Source organism: Sus scrofa, chromosome 8, assembly GCF_000003025.6.
Source record: "Sus scrofa isolate TJ Tabasco breed Duroc chromosome 8, Sscrofa11.1, whole genome shotgun sequence".
Classification (NCBI taxonomy): Eukaryota; Metazoa; Chordata; class Mammalia; order Artiodactyla; family Suidae; genus Sus; species Sus scrofa.
The window spans coordinates 520,885-536,817 of NC_010450.4; the positions used below are offsets into that span (position 1 = coordinate 520,885).

General features: G+C 55.7%; 1 long non-coding RNA gene across 3 annotated transcripts; it reads left to right on the forward strand.

Moving 5' to 3' along the window:
- On the forward strand, positions 6,605 to 15,169 carry LOC110262038. Of its 3 annotated transcripts, XR_002346521.1 has the most exons (5): positions 6,605 to 6,707; positions 7,001 to 7,105; positions 7,613 to 7,795; positions 10,531 to 10,822; positions 10,948 to 15,169. It is a non-coding gene; the product is annotated as an uncharacterized LOC110262038 (long non-coding RNA). The 3 variants fall into 3 exon arrangements; XR_002346520.1 differs by having other exon boundaries at positions 7,001 to 7,795; XR_002346519.1 differs by having other exon boundaries at positions 6,605 to 7,795.

A 15,933-nucleotide genomic window follows, 5' to 3' on the forward strand; every position in this document is an offset into this window, starting at 1 on the left:
TGTCTTTCTCTTTCTGACTTACTTCACTTAGTGTGGGAGTCTCTGGTTCCATCCATGTTGTTGCAAATGGCATTCTTTTGTTCTTTTCTTACGGCCGAGTAGTATTCCATCGTGTATATACACCACATTTTAATCCATTCATCTGTCGATGGACATTTGGGTTGTTTCCATTGTTTCCGTGTCTTGGCTATTGCGAGCTGCAGTGAACATGCAGGTGCATGTGTCTTTCTCAAGGAAAGTTTTGTCTGGATATAAAGAGTGGGATGGCTGGGACACATAGTAGGTCCATTTTTAGTTTTCTGAGGAACCTCCATACTGTTTTCCATAGTGCTTGTACCAGCTTACATTCCCACCAGCAGTGTCAGAGGGGTTCCTTTTCTCCACACCCTCTCCAGCATGTGTTATATCTGGACTTATTAATGATGGCCATTCTGACCGCTGTGACGTGGTACCTCATGGTAGTTTTGATTCATAGTGTCTTTTGGTGCACATTTAAAAAATGTCATGAAGTCCAATTTGCCTCATGTTTCTTTGGCTCCCTGCGCCTTTGGCCTCATGTCGTGATGAATACGGTCGAGATTCAGCAGGTGGGAAACGTCAGCCAAGGGGTGACGGCTATGAAGAAGGGCCAAGTGGAAATTCTAGAAATAAAAAATATGTCTGAAACGAATTAATTGGACGAGCATAACACCAGAAGAAAGAATCTGTGACGTTGAAACAGGAAAATATAAATGACCCAAAACCGAAACACAGTGAGGAAAAATGCAGTGAGTTTGGGAAAAGACACCTGGGATTTGTGGGACGAGGTCAATGGGTCCATTGAGTGTGTGACTCTCAGAAGCCGAGCAAAGAGGGAATAAAATAATACCTGAAGGGATGCGTGGTCAAGGATGTCCCCAGGCTGATGAAAAACTCCCACCCACAATCCTTGGAGGCTCCCTGAATCCCAAGTAAGACGGATACAAAGATAACCTCGCCGTGGACAGCAGAGCAAACCCGCTGACAAGCCAAACAGAAAAATCAAAGCACAAGAGCGGCTACAGAAATTGGGATCAAGAGAAAGAATTCTCAGACACACTAGAGACCAGATGGCAAAACCCAGCCTCTTCAGAGTGAGGAAAGAAAGAACGCGTCCACCGGGAATCTTACGTCCGGCACAAACACCCTTCAATAAGGAGCTGAAGAAAGACGCATTCAGCCAAGAGTCAACCCGCAAGAAATGCCATGAGGAGCTCTTCAGAAAGAGGCGCTCAGGGGGGCGGCCGAGGTGTGGGTGTCAGGCTGACACCGTTCCAGGCGAATGGAGAGACCCAACCCAACAGCTTGAAACAAAGGTGAGAAGAACCGTGTCCTGTTGGGTTTAGAGCATAATAGAAGCAAAAAAAAAAAGAAAAAAGGAAAAGGAAAAAAGAAAGATGACAGGAGCACAAGGAGCAGGCAGAGGTTCAAGGCAACTTCCTCCGTAAAGTCTTATAGTGACAAAGCGTGAGAAGGGACCGAAGCGCTGAAGGTGTGCGTGCTGAACCCCAAACCCCACCACCCCGCTCCAGCCCCTTCCCTGGGTCCTATTTCATCTTGGGAAGTTTGAGCTCTCAGTGGGGAAGTCACACGGCTGATGTGGTGGCTTTTGTTCATTTGTTTGTTTTTGGCTTTTTAGGGCCACACCTGTGGCATGTGGAGGTCCGCAGGCTAGGGGTGGAATTGGATGTGTAGCTGCCAGCCTACACCACAGCCTCAGCAACACGGGATCTGAGCCGCGTCTGCAACCTATACCACAGCTCATGGCAACACCTGATCCTTAACCCACTGAGCGAGGCTGGGATTGAACCTGTGTCCTCATGGACACTAGTCAGATTCGTTTCTGCTGAGCCACAATGGGAACTCTCAATAATTTTTTAAAAATTTTTATGGGTGCACCTGCAGCGTATGAAAGTTCCCAGGCTAGGGGTCGAATCCCAGCTGCAGCTGCCAGCCTAGCTGATCCGAACTGTATCTGTGGTGACCTCTGCCACAGCCACGACAACGCTGGATCCCTAAACTACCGAGAGACGCTGGGGATAGAACCCACATCCTCACAGAGGATGTTCTTAACCCACTGCACCAGGACAGGAACTGCCCCAGAGCATGTGTTTTTGTTAAAGAATAGTTTTGTGGAGTTCCTGTTGTGGCTCAGTGGTAACGAACCCGGCGGGCAACCATGGGGACGTGGGTTCCATCCCTGGCCTCAATCAGTAGGTCAAGGATCCAGTGTTGCCATGAGCTGTGGTGTAGGTTGAAGACATGGCTCGGATCTGGCTTTGCTGTGGCTGTGCTGTAAGCTGGCAGCTGCAGCTCCAATTCGACCCCTAGCCTGGGAACCTCCATATGCCACAGGTGCAGCCCTAAAAAGCAAAAAAAAAAAAAAAAGATTCATGATAACTAAGTAACGTGTGAGCCTGCGAGCACAGGACGGTGTTATCTGCTGAGCAGATCTGGTGTTTTGTGATCAGCTGCAAAATTAAGCTTAGAGTTAGGGTTATGGCCACCTGGAAGGACTGTGCTGGCCCCAGGGCTTACCAGGCATCCCCAGACAGCAGGGCTGGCAGGGTGGACGGGACCGAGGCTTCCCCCAGGCTGTGGTCTCCTGAGAGCCCCTCTTCGGGAAGAATGATTTCCACTCTGGTGTCTGTGGCCCCTGCTGGAATCTTCTTATCCCCAGTGAATTTATTAGCATTTATATCACAGGGAATTATTACACAAATCCCTGTTTTCACTTCTTGAAGATACATAGTTATGGGTTCGGCGACCCTCTTCTGTATCGTCTTCAGGATTGGAAACAGTTTGGTTCGAGTGTGAGCTGGGTGTGAGCAGACCCAGCGCATGCTATTCAGTCACTAAACCACAGCCGGGCTGGAAGGCGCTGCCATCCCAAGGGCTGCGTCCCCACCCTGTGCTCTGAGCTGGGGTGCCCGCCCGCTCGCCCAGCACACCCTCGCCGTCCCTTCCTGGCAGCGGCACCCAGAGGCGGGAGGGGCCCGTGGCACGCAGCTCTGCTCCCGCCCGGTGCTCACAGCCCAGCGTGTCCCGATGCGGGTCATAAGCAGCCTCTTCCGCCTGCCCTGCGGAGTCCCATCCACACGGGGATGGGGTGAGCCCGCCTGGGGACAGGGCCACAGGGAGGACTCCTGGCATCTCTGACTCGCCTTGACATCACGATGGCCCAGAACTCTGAGCAGAAGCCCTGCTGGAGCCCTGGGAGGCAGTCAGACGCTGTGGCCACCCTGAGGATGGGGTGAGCCCGCCTGGGGACAGGGCCACAGGGAGGAGTCCGGGCATCTCTGACTCGCCTTGACATCACGATGGCCCAGAACTCTGAGCAGAAGCCCTGCTGGAGCCCTGGGAGGCAGTCAGACGCTGTGGCCACCCTGAGGATGGGGTGAGCCCGCCTGGGGACAGGGCCACAGGGAGGACTCCTGGCATCTCTGACTCACCTTGACATCACGATGGCCCAGAACTCTGAGCAGAAGCCCTGCTGGAGCCCTGGGAGGCAGTCCGACGCTGTGGCCACCCTGAGGACTAAGACATTGGGGGCGGGGGGGGGGGGGGCTGCTGCTCTAGCTGCCCTGGAGGCGCCAGGATGAGACAGGCTGCCACCTTCCTGCCCGACTCAGGCCCAGGGGTGGGTGGAGAGCCTCCGGCAGACGTGCAGCCCAAGAAGATCGGATGAGGACGTTTGAACGCGTGAAAGAAGGGACGTCGCACAGCAGCAGCAGAAATGCCAGCGCTGCACGGGAGATGGTGGAGGCGGCGGAGGCTGGCGGCTGGGCCTGCGGAGGGGGGTCTCCCAGTGTTGGAAAGCCCCAGGCCACATCCGCTCCCTGGAAGTGACAGGAGGCACCTCCTGGACTAGGCGCGGAGAGGCACGGTGGCCAGAGCAGCGGGGGTGACCTTGCTCTAACATCAGAGCCCAAGGAGCAGGATGGGAAGCTGACTGAGGGGTAACCGGACCAATGCCACAGGGTAGAGCCTAGGCCATCAGAGGGGCTGAGGGCTGCACGCCGGGAACAAGCCCCGGTCTTGAACTAGACCCAGCTCGGACCAGGGCCATGCTGCCGGAGGAAGGAGGCACGTCAGGGGATGCAGCAGCAGCTTCCCCAGGGGCCCGCGGTATTTGCTCTGGGAGAGGAGGCCACGGTTTCAGGAGGTCAGTGTCTACATCGGCCCCTGGGGCGGTGAGAGTCGGGCTAGCAGGGTCGCACTCAGGGTCCAGCTCCCAGCTGGGTCCCGGATCCTCCGAGTGGCTGCTGGTAGCCCCCACGCTTACTCTGTGGCCTGTTGGGGGGATGCCCACAAGGCGAGAGGAGCACAGACACTGCCCCCTGCGGCCCAGATGGCGCAAAGGACTGAAAACCGCCCTCAGAGCAGGAGCCAGGGTGTGGGGGGACCTGAGGCCACCAGCACGGCCGTGAACTCACTACCGACGTCACAGAACAGCAGCCACTCAGACAGCTGTGTGTTTGCTGCTGACATCATGACACGGTGCAGCCAGAGAGCCTCCCCTTAGGACAAAGGTGGGCATTGGGAGTTGCCCCTGCTGCCAAACCAGGCTGACCCCGCACAGAACACCAGACCGGTTTCTCCACGGAGCATGCGCCAGCCTTCTTGGGCATCCAGAAGCAAGTACTGCCAACTGCGAGGCTTAGAACCCAGCTCTGGGGCCAAGGCCTGAGACCCAGATGTCAGCAGGGCTGGTTTCCTCTGGGGATAGGGGCTGAGAGGGGCCGCTGCAGGCTCTCCTAGGCTCTGGCGGTGCCAGCCTCTCTGGGGCTCTTGGGCTTGTGGATGCATCAGCCCTGCCCTGCCTTCCTCTTCCCGACATCTCCCTGTGCATCTGTGCCCACGTGTCCCCTTCGAAGGACACCAGCCGCACTGGATCAGGGCCCACCTTGAAGGCCTCACCCGGATCATCTGCAGAGGCTCACATCACCAGGTCCCTGGGGCGAGCCCCAGTGTTGGAGCTCTGGGAGGACACAGCCCAGTTCACAGCAGGTGACTTAGGGATGGAGACAGACCTATCACAGCAGAGAAGCTGTGAGAGGCGGCGGGGCCGCCGGAGGCCACCCCCTCAGGGAAGGACCAGTGCACACCTGGCCTCCTGCCCCCCCCCAGTGTGGGGGGGGGCAGGGGTGGCTTCCTGGGGTTCAGGCTGTGCGCTCCAAACCCCGGCCACCATTCCCAGTCACTCGGGGGGTACTCCAGGGCTGCCAGTGTGGGCCAGGCACAGAGCAAGAAAGCTCTTGTGGCCGGGCTGAGGGCACCAGCCCTGCTCACCCCTTCGCACCTGAGGCATGTGCTCGGAGGCCAGCGCCCTGTCAGGTTCACAGCCCATCCTGCGGGCCATTGGAATGCGCCTCCTGGGCCCCGAGCAAGCCATGCATTCTGCAGCGGAAAGGGAGGCTGCCCAGTCACCAGCACCGGAGGCCAGCCGGCTCCAGCCCAGACAGACCTGGGGGACCTCTGCAGCCAGACCTCCATCCTGAGCTGACTCACCCCGGCCTGGCCCGAGGCACTTCAGAGACTTAGTCCTGTTTTCTGGCTCTTTGTCTCCGTGGGCTCTGTCCCAAAGGGAAGAGGAAGTCTTCCCCTTCGCCCCCCACATCCTGTGTGTGTGTGTGTGTGTGTGTGTGTGTGTGTGTGTGTGTGTGTGTGTGTCTTTTAGGGCTGCACCTGCAGCATACGGAGGTTCCCAGGCAAGGGCTCAAATCAGAGCTGCAGCTGCCAGCCTACACCACAGCCACAGCAACGTGGGATCCCGACTGTGTCTTTGACCTACACCACAGCTCACCGCAACGACAGATCCTTAACCCGCTGAGGCCAGGGACTGAACCGGAGTTCTCATGGATACTAGTTGGATTCTACACTACCGAGCACAACGGGAACTCTCCTCCTACCATTTCTAAAAAGGATTTTTCTAAGAACTGTAGCCTCAGGAAACATCCTTCTTGTGGTTGATGTAGAGGAGTTGAGTCACCATAAGAAACATCAGGCCGCGTCGAAGGGCATCCAGGGACGCCGGCATTTTGGTGGCCCTCAGCAGGGTGGAAGCCCCTCCTGATGGAAGTCAGATTCGTCCTGGCCCTGGGGAAGTAGCATGTTTCTGGGGGGAACACGCCCTCAGCGGCCCCCGCCCCCCCGCGCTCCTCAGAGGCTGTGCAGGACCGCGGAAGACGAATAGCCTCACGGAGAAGGGGGACCGCAAGGCCCAGCCCGCCGGGCTCGCTCCACCGCCTCGGGTCTGAGAGCGCGCCCCCCCACCCCCGCCAGCCCTGCTGGGGAGGAGGCTTCCCAGGCCTGTCATCAAAGACAAAGGTCACCGGGGACCGGGGCTGCCCCGCCCCAGGGCCCACCTGCCACAGCCGAGAGCCTGGGTGGGAGAAGCCCAGGTCCCTGCCAAGGCAACGGACGCCTCTCGCGCCACCGCCACCGCCCAGCCGCTCAGCCCCGCGTTCCGCCCGTCCCTCAGCCCCGCCCCAGCCCCGCCCCGCCCCGCCCCGGCCCCGCCCCCGGCCCCGACTCGCCCTTCTCCCCATCAGGCTCCGCCCCCAGCGCACGCTCAGCCCCGCCCCCACCTGCTCTCGGGGGCCGCCTCCCCGGAAGCAGCGCCCCACGCAGTCTCTCCCGGCAGCCAAATGGGCGACTCCTCTCCTCTGAGCCCGAGCTTCTGAAAGGTGCGTCCTTTCCGTCACCGCCCCAGCCGGCCTTGCGGGCACTGCAGGGCGTCCCTGCAGCCAAGCCAGCCTCCCGGGCTCAGCCCCTCGCCTCCAGCGGGCGCCGCGAACTGCGCAGGCGGGTGCGACCCGCTCGCTCTCCCACCTGCTTGCTCACGTGGCCACCTGGGCGACCCCGCCGCATCCTGCCCGCCGCCCCCCACCCCCATCAAGGCACCATGGTCTGGTGCCTCGGTCACTCCTGCAGCCGGTTACAGACATTTGATATTTTGGTTGCATTTTCCTATTAACAGAAAACAAAGTTACTGAAAACTCAGACTTTACAGAAATGCACAAATTAGAATGGAAGGAATCACCAAAGCCCCACCTCCAGATAAACTTGTACAGACGCCAATCTGGTAAATCGTCATTGCTTATTTTGAAAATAAATGGTTTTACACTTTGCTGGGACTGTGGTGACAGCACCACAAAATTGGTGGCTTAAAGTAACAGAAATTTTTCTCTCAGTTCTGGAGGCCGGAAGTTCTAAGCCAGGGTGTGGTGGGTGTGGCAGCTTTGAGGAAAGAGTCCACCCCCCCACCTGCCGCCAACCCCACCTGCCGGCCCCCTCCCCTGTCTCTCCTCTCCCCTCTCCTCAGAGGATACTTGTCAGGGCCTGCCTTGTCTGGGGCGACCTCTTCTCAGGCCTTCACTTCATGCTCTCTGCAAAGACCCTATTTCCAAACAAGGTTTGGTTCCCAGGCCTGGGGATTCAGGTTGGACATTGCCTTTGGGGCCAGCATTCAGCCCCTGCACACACTGGGCAGAAGGACAGGCACCTTTGCCCACTAGGAATACATTTTGGACAGTTTTTGTGCCAATACCTGTATTTTCACCATATTTCTTTCCTGAACACCCCTCCCCAGTCTGGACGCCCCCTTCGCATGGGTGGATGAGGCTGAATCGACCACTGTGACAGGTGACTGCCGTCAGGGCTCTAGTCTACAATTCTCCATGAACCTGGGGGTGCTGCTTCAGAAAGAGCCTAAAAAGTGTGTCCACTGGATCAAAGGGCACCCGTGTCCACAGATTCAGCAGTTACTGAGCAGGTAGGAAGGAATAGTTGCTATCGATGTCATCCAGAAAAGTAATCGGGAAGAGAAGAAATAAAGGCACTGTCCATGAAAGAAAGAATCAACGGCTGGAAGCCATTAAAATTACATTTTTTGGACTATTTTTTCTCACTTCCTCCCCCTCCACCACTCCTGCTGCTGGCAACCACCAATCTGTTCTGTTTTGATAAATTTGCTGTTTTAGATTCTACATATAAATGAGGTCACACCGTGTTTATCTTTGTCTGGCTTATTTCTCAGTGTCCTCAAGGTTTATCCATGTTGTTGCGAACGCAGGATTTCCTTTTTATGGCTGAGTAATATTCCCGTGTGTGTGTGTGTGTGTGTGTGTGTACATCACATTTTCTTTCCCCAGTCCTCTATTGATGGGCACTTAGGTTGTTTCCCTATCTTGGCTACTGCAAATAATGCTGCAATGAAGACACGGGTGAATATATCCATTCGAATTAGTGTTTTCTTTTTCTTCAGATAAATATCCAGAGGGGAATTGCTGATTTTTTTTTTTTTTTAGGGCTACACCCACGGCATACTGAGGTTCCCAGGTGGAAGCCGAGTTGCAGCCACCGGCCTACGCCAGATCCTTAACCCACTGAGCGAGGCCAGAGATCGAACCCACAATCTCATGGTTACGAGTCAGATTCGTTTCAGCTGAGACACAGGGACTTTGGGAGGTGAGGGTTCAGCATGGTCGGAGGGGTGACGGGAATATCGAGGTGTTTGCAAAACTGCCAGGGCCAGCAACCCTGGGACCGTTTGCTGTATAGAAAATGTATATATTCCTGCTCAAGAACAAAATAGAAGGAACATTGCGGGAACACCTGGACACGGAGCAGTTCCGTTAGATCGTCGCCTTCTTCTGGTCGGGGGCGGAGGGATGCGACAAGACCTCACTCAGCCCACGATTTGAAGGCCTGCTGGGGCCACCGCTGTCCCCACCGAGCTCTGGCCCGGTGCAGGCGAGGGCTCTGCTTATTTCCAGAAACCTCTGCCCTTTTCTGCTGCCTGTAATTCCTTTTATTTCTTGGAGGTTTCCTCCTTGTCATTTCCCACTTTCTGTACCTCCGTCATCTCGCGTGAAACAAACATTAGGTCAGCGAGTGGGATTCTCTCATTTTTTCAACAACCATATTGTGCATTGGTATTTTGTTTCTAGCACGCTAAGATTTTCGAGCCTTCCTTCCTTCTGCTTCCTCTTTTATCTCCGTAAGTTTAAGAAATAGTGCAGGTTATTATCTCTTGCTTTCGTTTGTAATTAAGGCAACATTTAAATTTATTGAATGAATGATTTTTTGCACTCTATAGTGCTTTGCAGTTTCAGAGTTTCCCACTCCGATTTCCCACGGCCCCATCACCTGCCTGTTCCCCGCCCTCGCCTGCTTCTCCCCACCGTCACCGCTGGGTCATTCTCGACCTCTGGGAGTCTGCGCCTCCTCGGTTTTATTCACTACTTTGTTGTATGTTTCAGATGTCACATGTAAGGGACATCACACAGTGTTTGTCTTTCTCGGACTTACGGCCTGCTGCCTCCAAATCCATCCATGTTGTTGTACATGGCGAAATGTCATGCTTTTCTATGGCCCAGGAGTATTCCGTCGTGTGTCTGTGCCGCCTCTTCTTTACCAAGTCATCTGCTGATGGACATTTAGGCTGCTTCCACGTCTTGCCTATTGCAAACGGTGCTGCTGTGAACATTGGGGTTCATGTATCTTCTTGAATGAATGTCTTATTTTTTTCAGATGCCTGCCCTGGAGTGGATGGCGGGATCGTATGGTAGTTTTTTCTCTGTTTAGTTTTTTGAGGAACCTCCGTCCTGTTTTCCACAGTGGCTGCACCAATTTACATTCCCACCAGCAGTGTCAGAGGGTTCCTTTTCCTCCACATCCTTGCAAACGCTTGTTATTTGTTTTCATTTTTGTTGTAGGGCCGCACCCACGGCATATGGAAGTTCCCAGGCTAGCGGTCAAATTGGAGCTGCAGCTGCCAGCCTGTGCCACAGCCACAGCCACAGCCACAGCTGACCTGAGCCACATCTGCGACCTACACCACAGCTCACAGCAACACAGCAATGCCAGATCCTTAACCCACTGAGCAAGGCCAGGGATCGAACCTACATCCTCAAGGATACTAGTCAGGTTTGTTACCGCTGAGCCACGACAAATCTCCTGCTGTGTTTTGTTTTTGGGTTTTTTTTTTGTGTGTGTGTGTTTGTTTTGCATTTTAGGGCCACACCTGCAGCATGTGGAGGTTCCCAGGCTAGGGGTCGAATTGGAGCTATAGCAACACCTGATCTGAGCTGAGTCTGTGACCTACACCAGAGCTCACAGCAACGCCGGATCCTGAACTCACTGAGCAAGGCCAGGGATCGAACCTGCAACCTCATTTTTACTAGTTGGATTCATTTCTGCTGCACCACAATGGGAACTCCACTCGCCTTTTTGATGACAGACATACTGACAAGTGTGAGGTGATATCTCATTGTGGTTTTGAAATTGATGCAACTTCTTTTTTTTTTTTTTTTGCCATGAGGCACATGGAGTTCCTGGGCCAAAGGTCAGATCTGAGCAATGCCTTATCCCTAACCCCCCCGCTGGGCTGGGGCTCAAGCGCTGTGTCCAGCGCTCCCAAGATAACACCAATCCCATTGCAGCACAGCAGCAGCTCCCGTGCAACTTTTTAAGCTGTGAATTTCACTCTGCTGTTCTGTTCTCTAGAAATCCTGCACTCAGCTTCTGGCTCCTCTTTGACTCCAGAGAGAGGCGTTGCCATTTCCAGGTGGAAGTACCCTTTTTCTCCTGGTTCGGGTGCAACGTGTTCAAGAAAGTCTCGGGTCCTGTTTCTTCTCCCGATGCCCTGCTGGCTGGGCGGTCTTAGCCCCTCTCCTGGGAGCTCCTGGATCGTGTGCCGGGCTCCACTGTTGAGACCCAAGGACAGAGTGGGCTCATCCCACTAGAACGACCGCAAAGAAGAACACTCCTTCCCTGCATCGGCGGCTTCGTGTCACAGGTGGGTCCCTCTCTGGCCAGGTTGCCGTGTTCTCCTTCCCAACACCAGCCTCCAAAAGTAAACCGGGGGGTGGGGGGGCGGTGTCTTTGGGAAAATCTTCTGTGACACCGACGGCGCCCTTTCAGGGGGCTTCAAACGGAAGAGGAGGAGGAGCCCACGCACATACACGCAGGTGCACCACACGCATGCACACGCGTGCACACAGACGCCAGACTCTTCCAGCCGGAGCTACAGGACTTTGCGGACCTGGGCACGCAGCCCATCCCTCTGCCCGTCCCTCTTTCCTCGGCCAGCAAGTCCCTGCAGGGCTGCACCTCTGTGGACGACAGTGGCCACCCAAGCCAGGTCCTAGCTCTGTCCTGCGTCCCAGCCTTCTTATTTTCAGGCTCATTGCGCCTTCCAGAAGGAACGTCCATACGCTCCAGCCCTGACGGAACTCTCAGACATCCAGCCCTCGTTTGAGCCCCGCTCAGGACAGGTGAGGCCCCCGCCACCAGGCAGCACTCCGGGCCTTCCAGCCTTGCAGCCGCTGCGAGCTGCTTCCTTCGAGAGTTTCTGAGCAGGTGTTGTGAAAATAATGATTATGTGGTTTGGCAGATTCGATCTCTGCAGCTAATTGTTGACACTGAGTTTGTATTACCCAATACTTTGGGGTGGGGGACAAAATAATGCTATTTTCTAGCCAGTAAGCCAGCAACTACGTGTAAAGTCTTCGTCCTCTGGGTGGGGCATATGTTTTTCCAAGAATCAATTTTAAAAACAGGATTGGCAGGTGCTGGCCACCTCCAACGAGCTCAAAATGCAGATCAAAACAACTGCAGGGCCAGCCTAGTCAGGCACTGACCTGGGCAGCCGTCCCTGAGCTCTGGTGGGGTGTCTATGTCCGGTGGGCAGTTGAGATGAAAGAGGGGTCCCCACCCTGCGACAGGCCCCGACCCTCCGACCCGGGACCAGGAGATGCCCTCCCGGTGACCTGTCTGGGAGCCACCAGCCCCTCTTCTCTGGGCTCCCCTGACTTGCCTGGGGGGGCTTCTCAGAACCCATGCGTGACCCCCATCCCAACCCCTGGCATAGCGGATGCGTGTCGACTTGGAAGCCCGAGACTCTGGAATTTGACTGGAGGGGAACTGGCCGAGGCTGGGCGCTGTGCAACCACAGAAACACTGCTGGTCTTTGCTCCTGGATCTCCGGCGATTTCTTGGGTGACAAGAGTGTCTGCTGATATCGCTGCCCAGCCCTTTCAGGCACACTTGACAGCGTCAGGGAGGGGCCGGTCACCAGAAGGGCCAAGTGGCCAGGGCTGGGAACCCGCTGGGGCGGGAGTGGGGGCTGCAGATGGGGTTAAGCTCTGGAATAATGATGTCGGGGGGCCCTGGGCTGGTGAACACGAGGGGGCTCGGGCAGGGGACGGCCCTTCCTCCTGGCTGCTCCTGGGCTGTCCTTCGTCAGAAACAAGTCCATGCGAACACACTTTTCTGTGCATCGATCCAGTGAGCTGCTGAACCAGAGCAGGGGCCAGCGGGCGCGCAGGAGTTTCCCAGAGGCAAAGGAGAGCACCGAGTCCCGCCTCCAACTCGCTGCGTGCCCCCCCACGTGTCCCCCGCTCCCACAGGTCCACCATCCAGAAAACACAGGGAGACAGTTTGCATCATCTGAAAGGAAGCGCCAGAGAGCCACGCGCATACAAAGCACACATATTGTCATAGTGAAATACACAAAGGCGCACGTGGTTTTAAAACCTCTTCAGCCCATGTGTCCCCACAGGCCCTGTCCCGAGAGCTTCTCGTGAACACAGACAAGGTCCCTCTCATGCCCCACCCCCACACCGGGGCTGGGGGCTGAGATAAGTCGCCCCCAGGGAGACGGTCCATGACCTGGAGCTGGGACGGCTGAGCCCCGGCGAGGCCAGGCCACCAGCACTGGGCCCTCGGGTCAGCCCGTGCCACACGGAGGCAGGGAAGAGGTGGCGGGGGGACACAGTGGCAGCCGTGGGCCGCTGGCCTCTCCATTGAGCCGGCTGCAACCTGCCAGCTCATGACGTGCGGATTAGCAAAGACGGGAGGCTTTTCAACCTGACCTTGATTCCAGAGGGATCGGCACGTGTGCGTGGCCTCCTTTGTCCCCTGTGACGTCACCATTCTCTGTGCTGACCCAGGGAGGCCACACAGGATGGGCCAGCCTCCCCGCCAGGGACACTTCCACTTGCCCAGCCCTTGCGTGTGACCCAGAGTTTCCATCTTTATTACACTTTTGCTGAAGCTACACGTTCCAGAACCTACTTCCAATTTGCTGGGCGCCTGAGTCAGGGGCGCCTCCGGGGAAGGCGGGAGTGCCGGGCCCTGCTGGTGCCCCCTCCGCAACCCCGGCCTGCCCCAGGGAAGAGCTCTCAGAAGCTTCATCCCAGGACATCGGCCTCCAAGCCTGCTCCCCCGACAGCGACAGCTCTGCGTGTGCCAAGGCGACAGGGGGAGGATGTGGGCTCGCGTCTGGGGGCGGGGTCATAACAGACGGAGCAGAAAGCTTTTGCTAGGAAGGGGGTCCTGCAGCCACAGGGCCTCAGAGGTGACCTTCGCCACAGGGCTGACCTGCCAGAACACTGGCCACCAGCCACGGAGCCACAGTGCCCAGCGTGGTTCCGGAAGCTGGGCGTGGGGCATGAGTCACCTTTCCAGCAAGGGACATAACGTGAGCAAGTCTTTTATATGAATAAAGATCACTCATGAAGGACCAAGGAATATTCAAAGGCCGTGTCGTCTCCAAAGATGAGACCACCCAGCGGGAACGAGCCCAACTGTGGGACACACGGCTTCTGAGACGCGCAGACCTCTGGGCAGTGAGCTGAGCCCTCCTGCCCCCAAATCCTGTGTTGACACCCTGCCTCCCGTATGTGGAGGTACTCGGAGGGAGCAGGAGGGACACGTGCCCGGGAAGAGCATGGAGCCAGGGGTTCCGGTGTGGGGCATCAGATCAAGAACCTGACGCAGCCTCCCCGAGGATGTGGGTTTGATCCCTGGCCTCGCTCCGCAGGTGAAGGACCTGGCGTTGCACAAGCTGGGGCAAAGGGCGCCCGGCTGGGATGCGGTGTCGCCGTGGCTGTGGCTGGGCCGGCACCTGTAGCTCCAGTTCCACCCCTAGCCCAGGAACTTCCACATACTTCAGATGAGGCTGTAAAAAGAAAAACAGCAACGAAAAAGAGTCCACGCACAGCGGCTCTTTCTGCGGAGGCATCAGCTAAAGTATCCCGCGCCAGTCAGAGTCCATCCCCGGCGTGGGAACGTCCTTTTGCAGTGGATGCAGCCCTTTAAAGAGAGAGAGAGAGAGAGGAAGAGGATGGAGCGAGCTCAGGTGCAAGGGCCTGCAAGGGCCTGCACAGCACCACATGGAACACAAGCGCAGGCTGCCGGTTTCACACCCATGAGGCTTAAGGAGGCTGATTTATGGGTGAGAGGTCAGGAAGAGGGCGGCCTTGGGGGTACAGACCAGCAAGGAGCCTTCCAGGCTGCAGGCGGTGTCCCCGATCTGCCTGGAGAGGTGGGCGCGTGAGTTGATGCACACAGGTGAGCATCCAGCTCAGACTCGCGCACTTGCTGTGAGATGAACCGAACAACATCTGGAAGGACCCCAGGCAGTGGGGTCTGAGCTGCCGCCGTGAACTTGAGGGACGCTGCCCTCCGCAGCCCCACTCCTTGATGAGACAGCACCTTGTCTGAGCGGGGCCGCAACCGTGCACCCCAGTCCTCACGCGGCTGCTTCCTGCACCTCCAGGGTGCACCTCCCGCCGCGGCCACGTGTTGCCTTGGGTTCTGTTGTTTGAGATTCGGGGGACAGATTTCAGTGCTGCCTTTATTCACCTCAGTTCTTTTAAAACTGTGCCTTTTCATCGTGATAAAGGACCCTTGAGACTTAGCCTCTTCGGCATCTTCTAGGGCACAGCTCAGCGGTATGCAGCCCACCCGCGTGACCGCGGAACGCTCCGTCCTGCCAAAGGGAAACCCTCTCCCGGTTCCGCGGCCGCGCTTCTCCTCCCCGAGCCCTGGCGCCTCCGTCTAATTTTTGTCCATGAATCGCCCTGCTCTCGGGACCTCCTCACACCGCATTTGTCCCTTTCGGGCTGCTTATTTCACTCGGCGCCGCGCCCTGGAGATTCACGGCACGTGCTGCTTCTCCACTGACGCGTTGGTGGACACTTGGGCTGCTTCCACGCTCTAGTTACAGGGAACAAAGCTCCTATGACCACGCGTGTAAAAATATCTCTTTGAGACCCTACTTTCAATATTTTGGGTGTACGCCCAGAAGTGGAATTGCTGGATCGTATGGTAATTCTATTTTTAACCCTGAGTCATTTCCATACTGTTTTCGCAGAGGCTGCACCAGTTTTACTTCTCCCTTCACAATGTGGATGCCTTTTATTTATTTTCCCACCCACGGTGCACGGAGGTTCCAGTTTCTCCACGTCCTCACCAGCACTGCTTGCTTTGGTTTTTTTAACCGTGGCAGCCCTGACAGGTGCGGGGTGGCATCTCACTGGGGCTTTGATTTGCATTATGCTATTTTTTTGGGTTACTGATGTTGAGCACCTTTTCATGGCCTATTGGTCATTCGTATATCTTTGAAAAAAATATCTATTCAAGTCCTTTGTCCATTTTTGAGTTAGGCTGTTCATTTTTTTATTCTTGAGCTTTAGGGGTTCGCGTATATTCTACGTATGAATCCCTTATCAGATGAGCGATCTGCAAATATTTTCTCCCATTCTGTGGGTTGCCTTTTTCTTGGTTGGTAGTGTCTTTTGATGTACAATTTTAAAAAAATTTTTAATGAAGTCAAAATTTTCTATTTCCTTTTTTGTTTCCTGTGCCTTTGGTGTCATACCCCAAAATTTACTGCCAAATCCAAAGTTATAAATTTTTTACCCTGTGTTTCTTCTAAGAGTTTTATAGTTTTAGGTCTTGTATTCAAGTCTTTGATCCATTCTCAAACTAACTTTTGTATATGGCGTGTAATAAGCACCCAACTTCATTCTTTTTATTTATTTATTTTTTTAATTTTTTTTAGGGCTGCACCTGTGCCATATGGAGGTTCTCAGGCTAGGGGTCTAATTAGAGCTGTAGCTG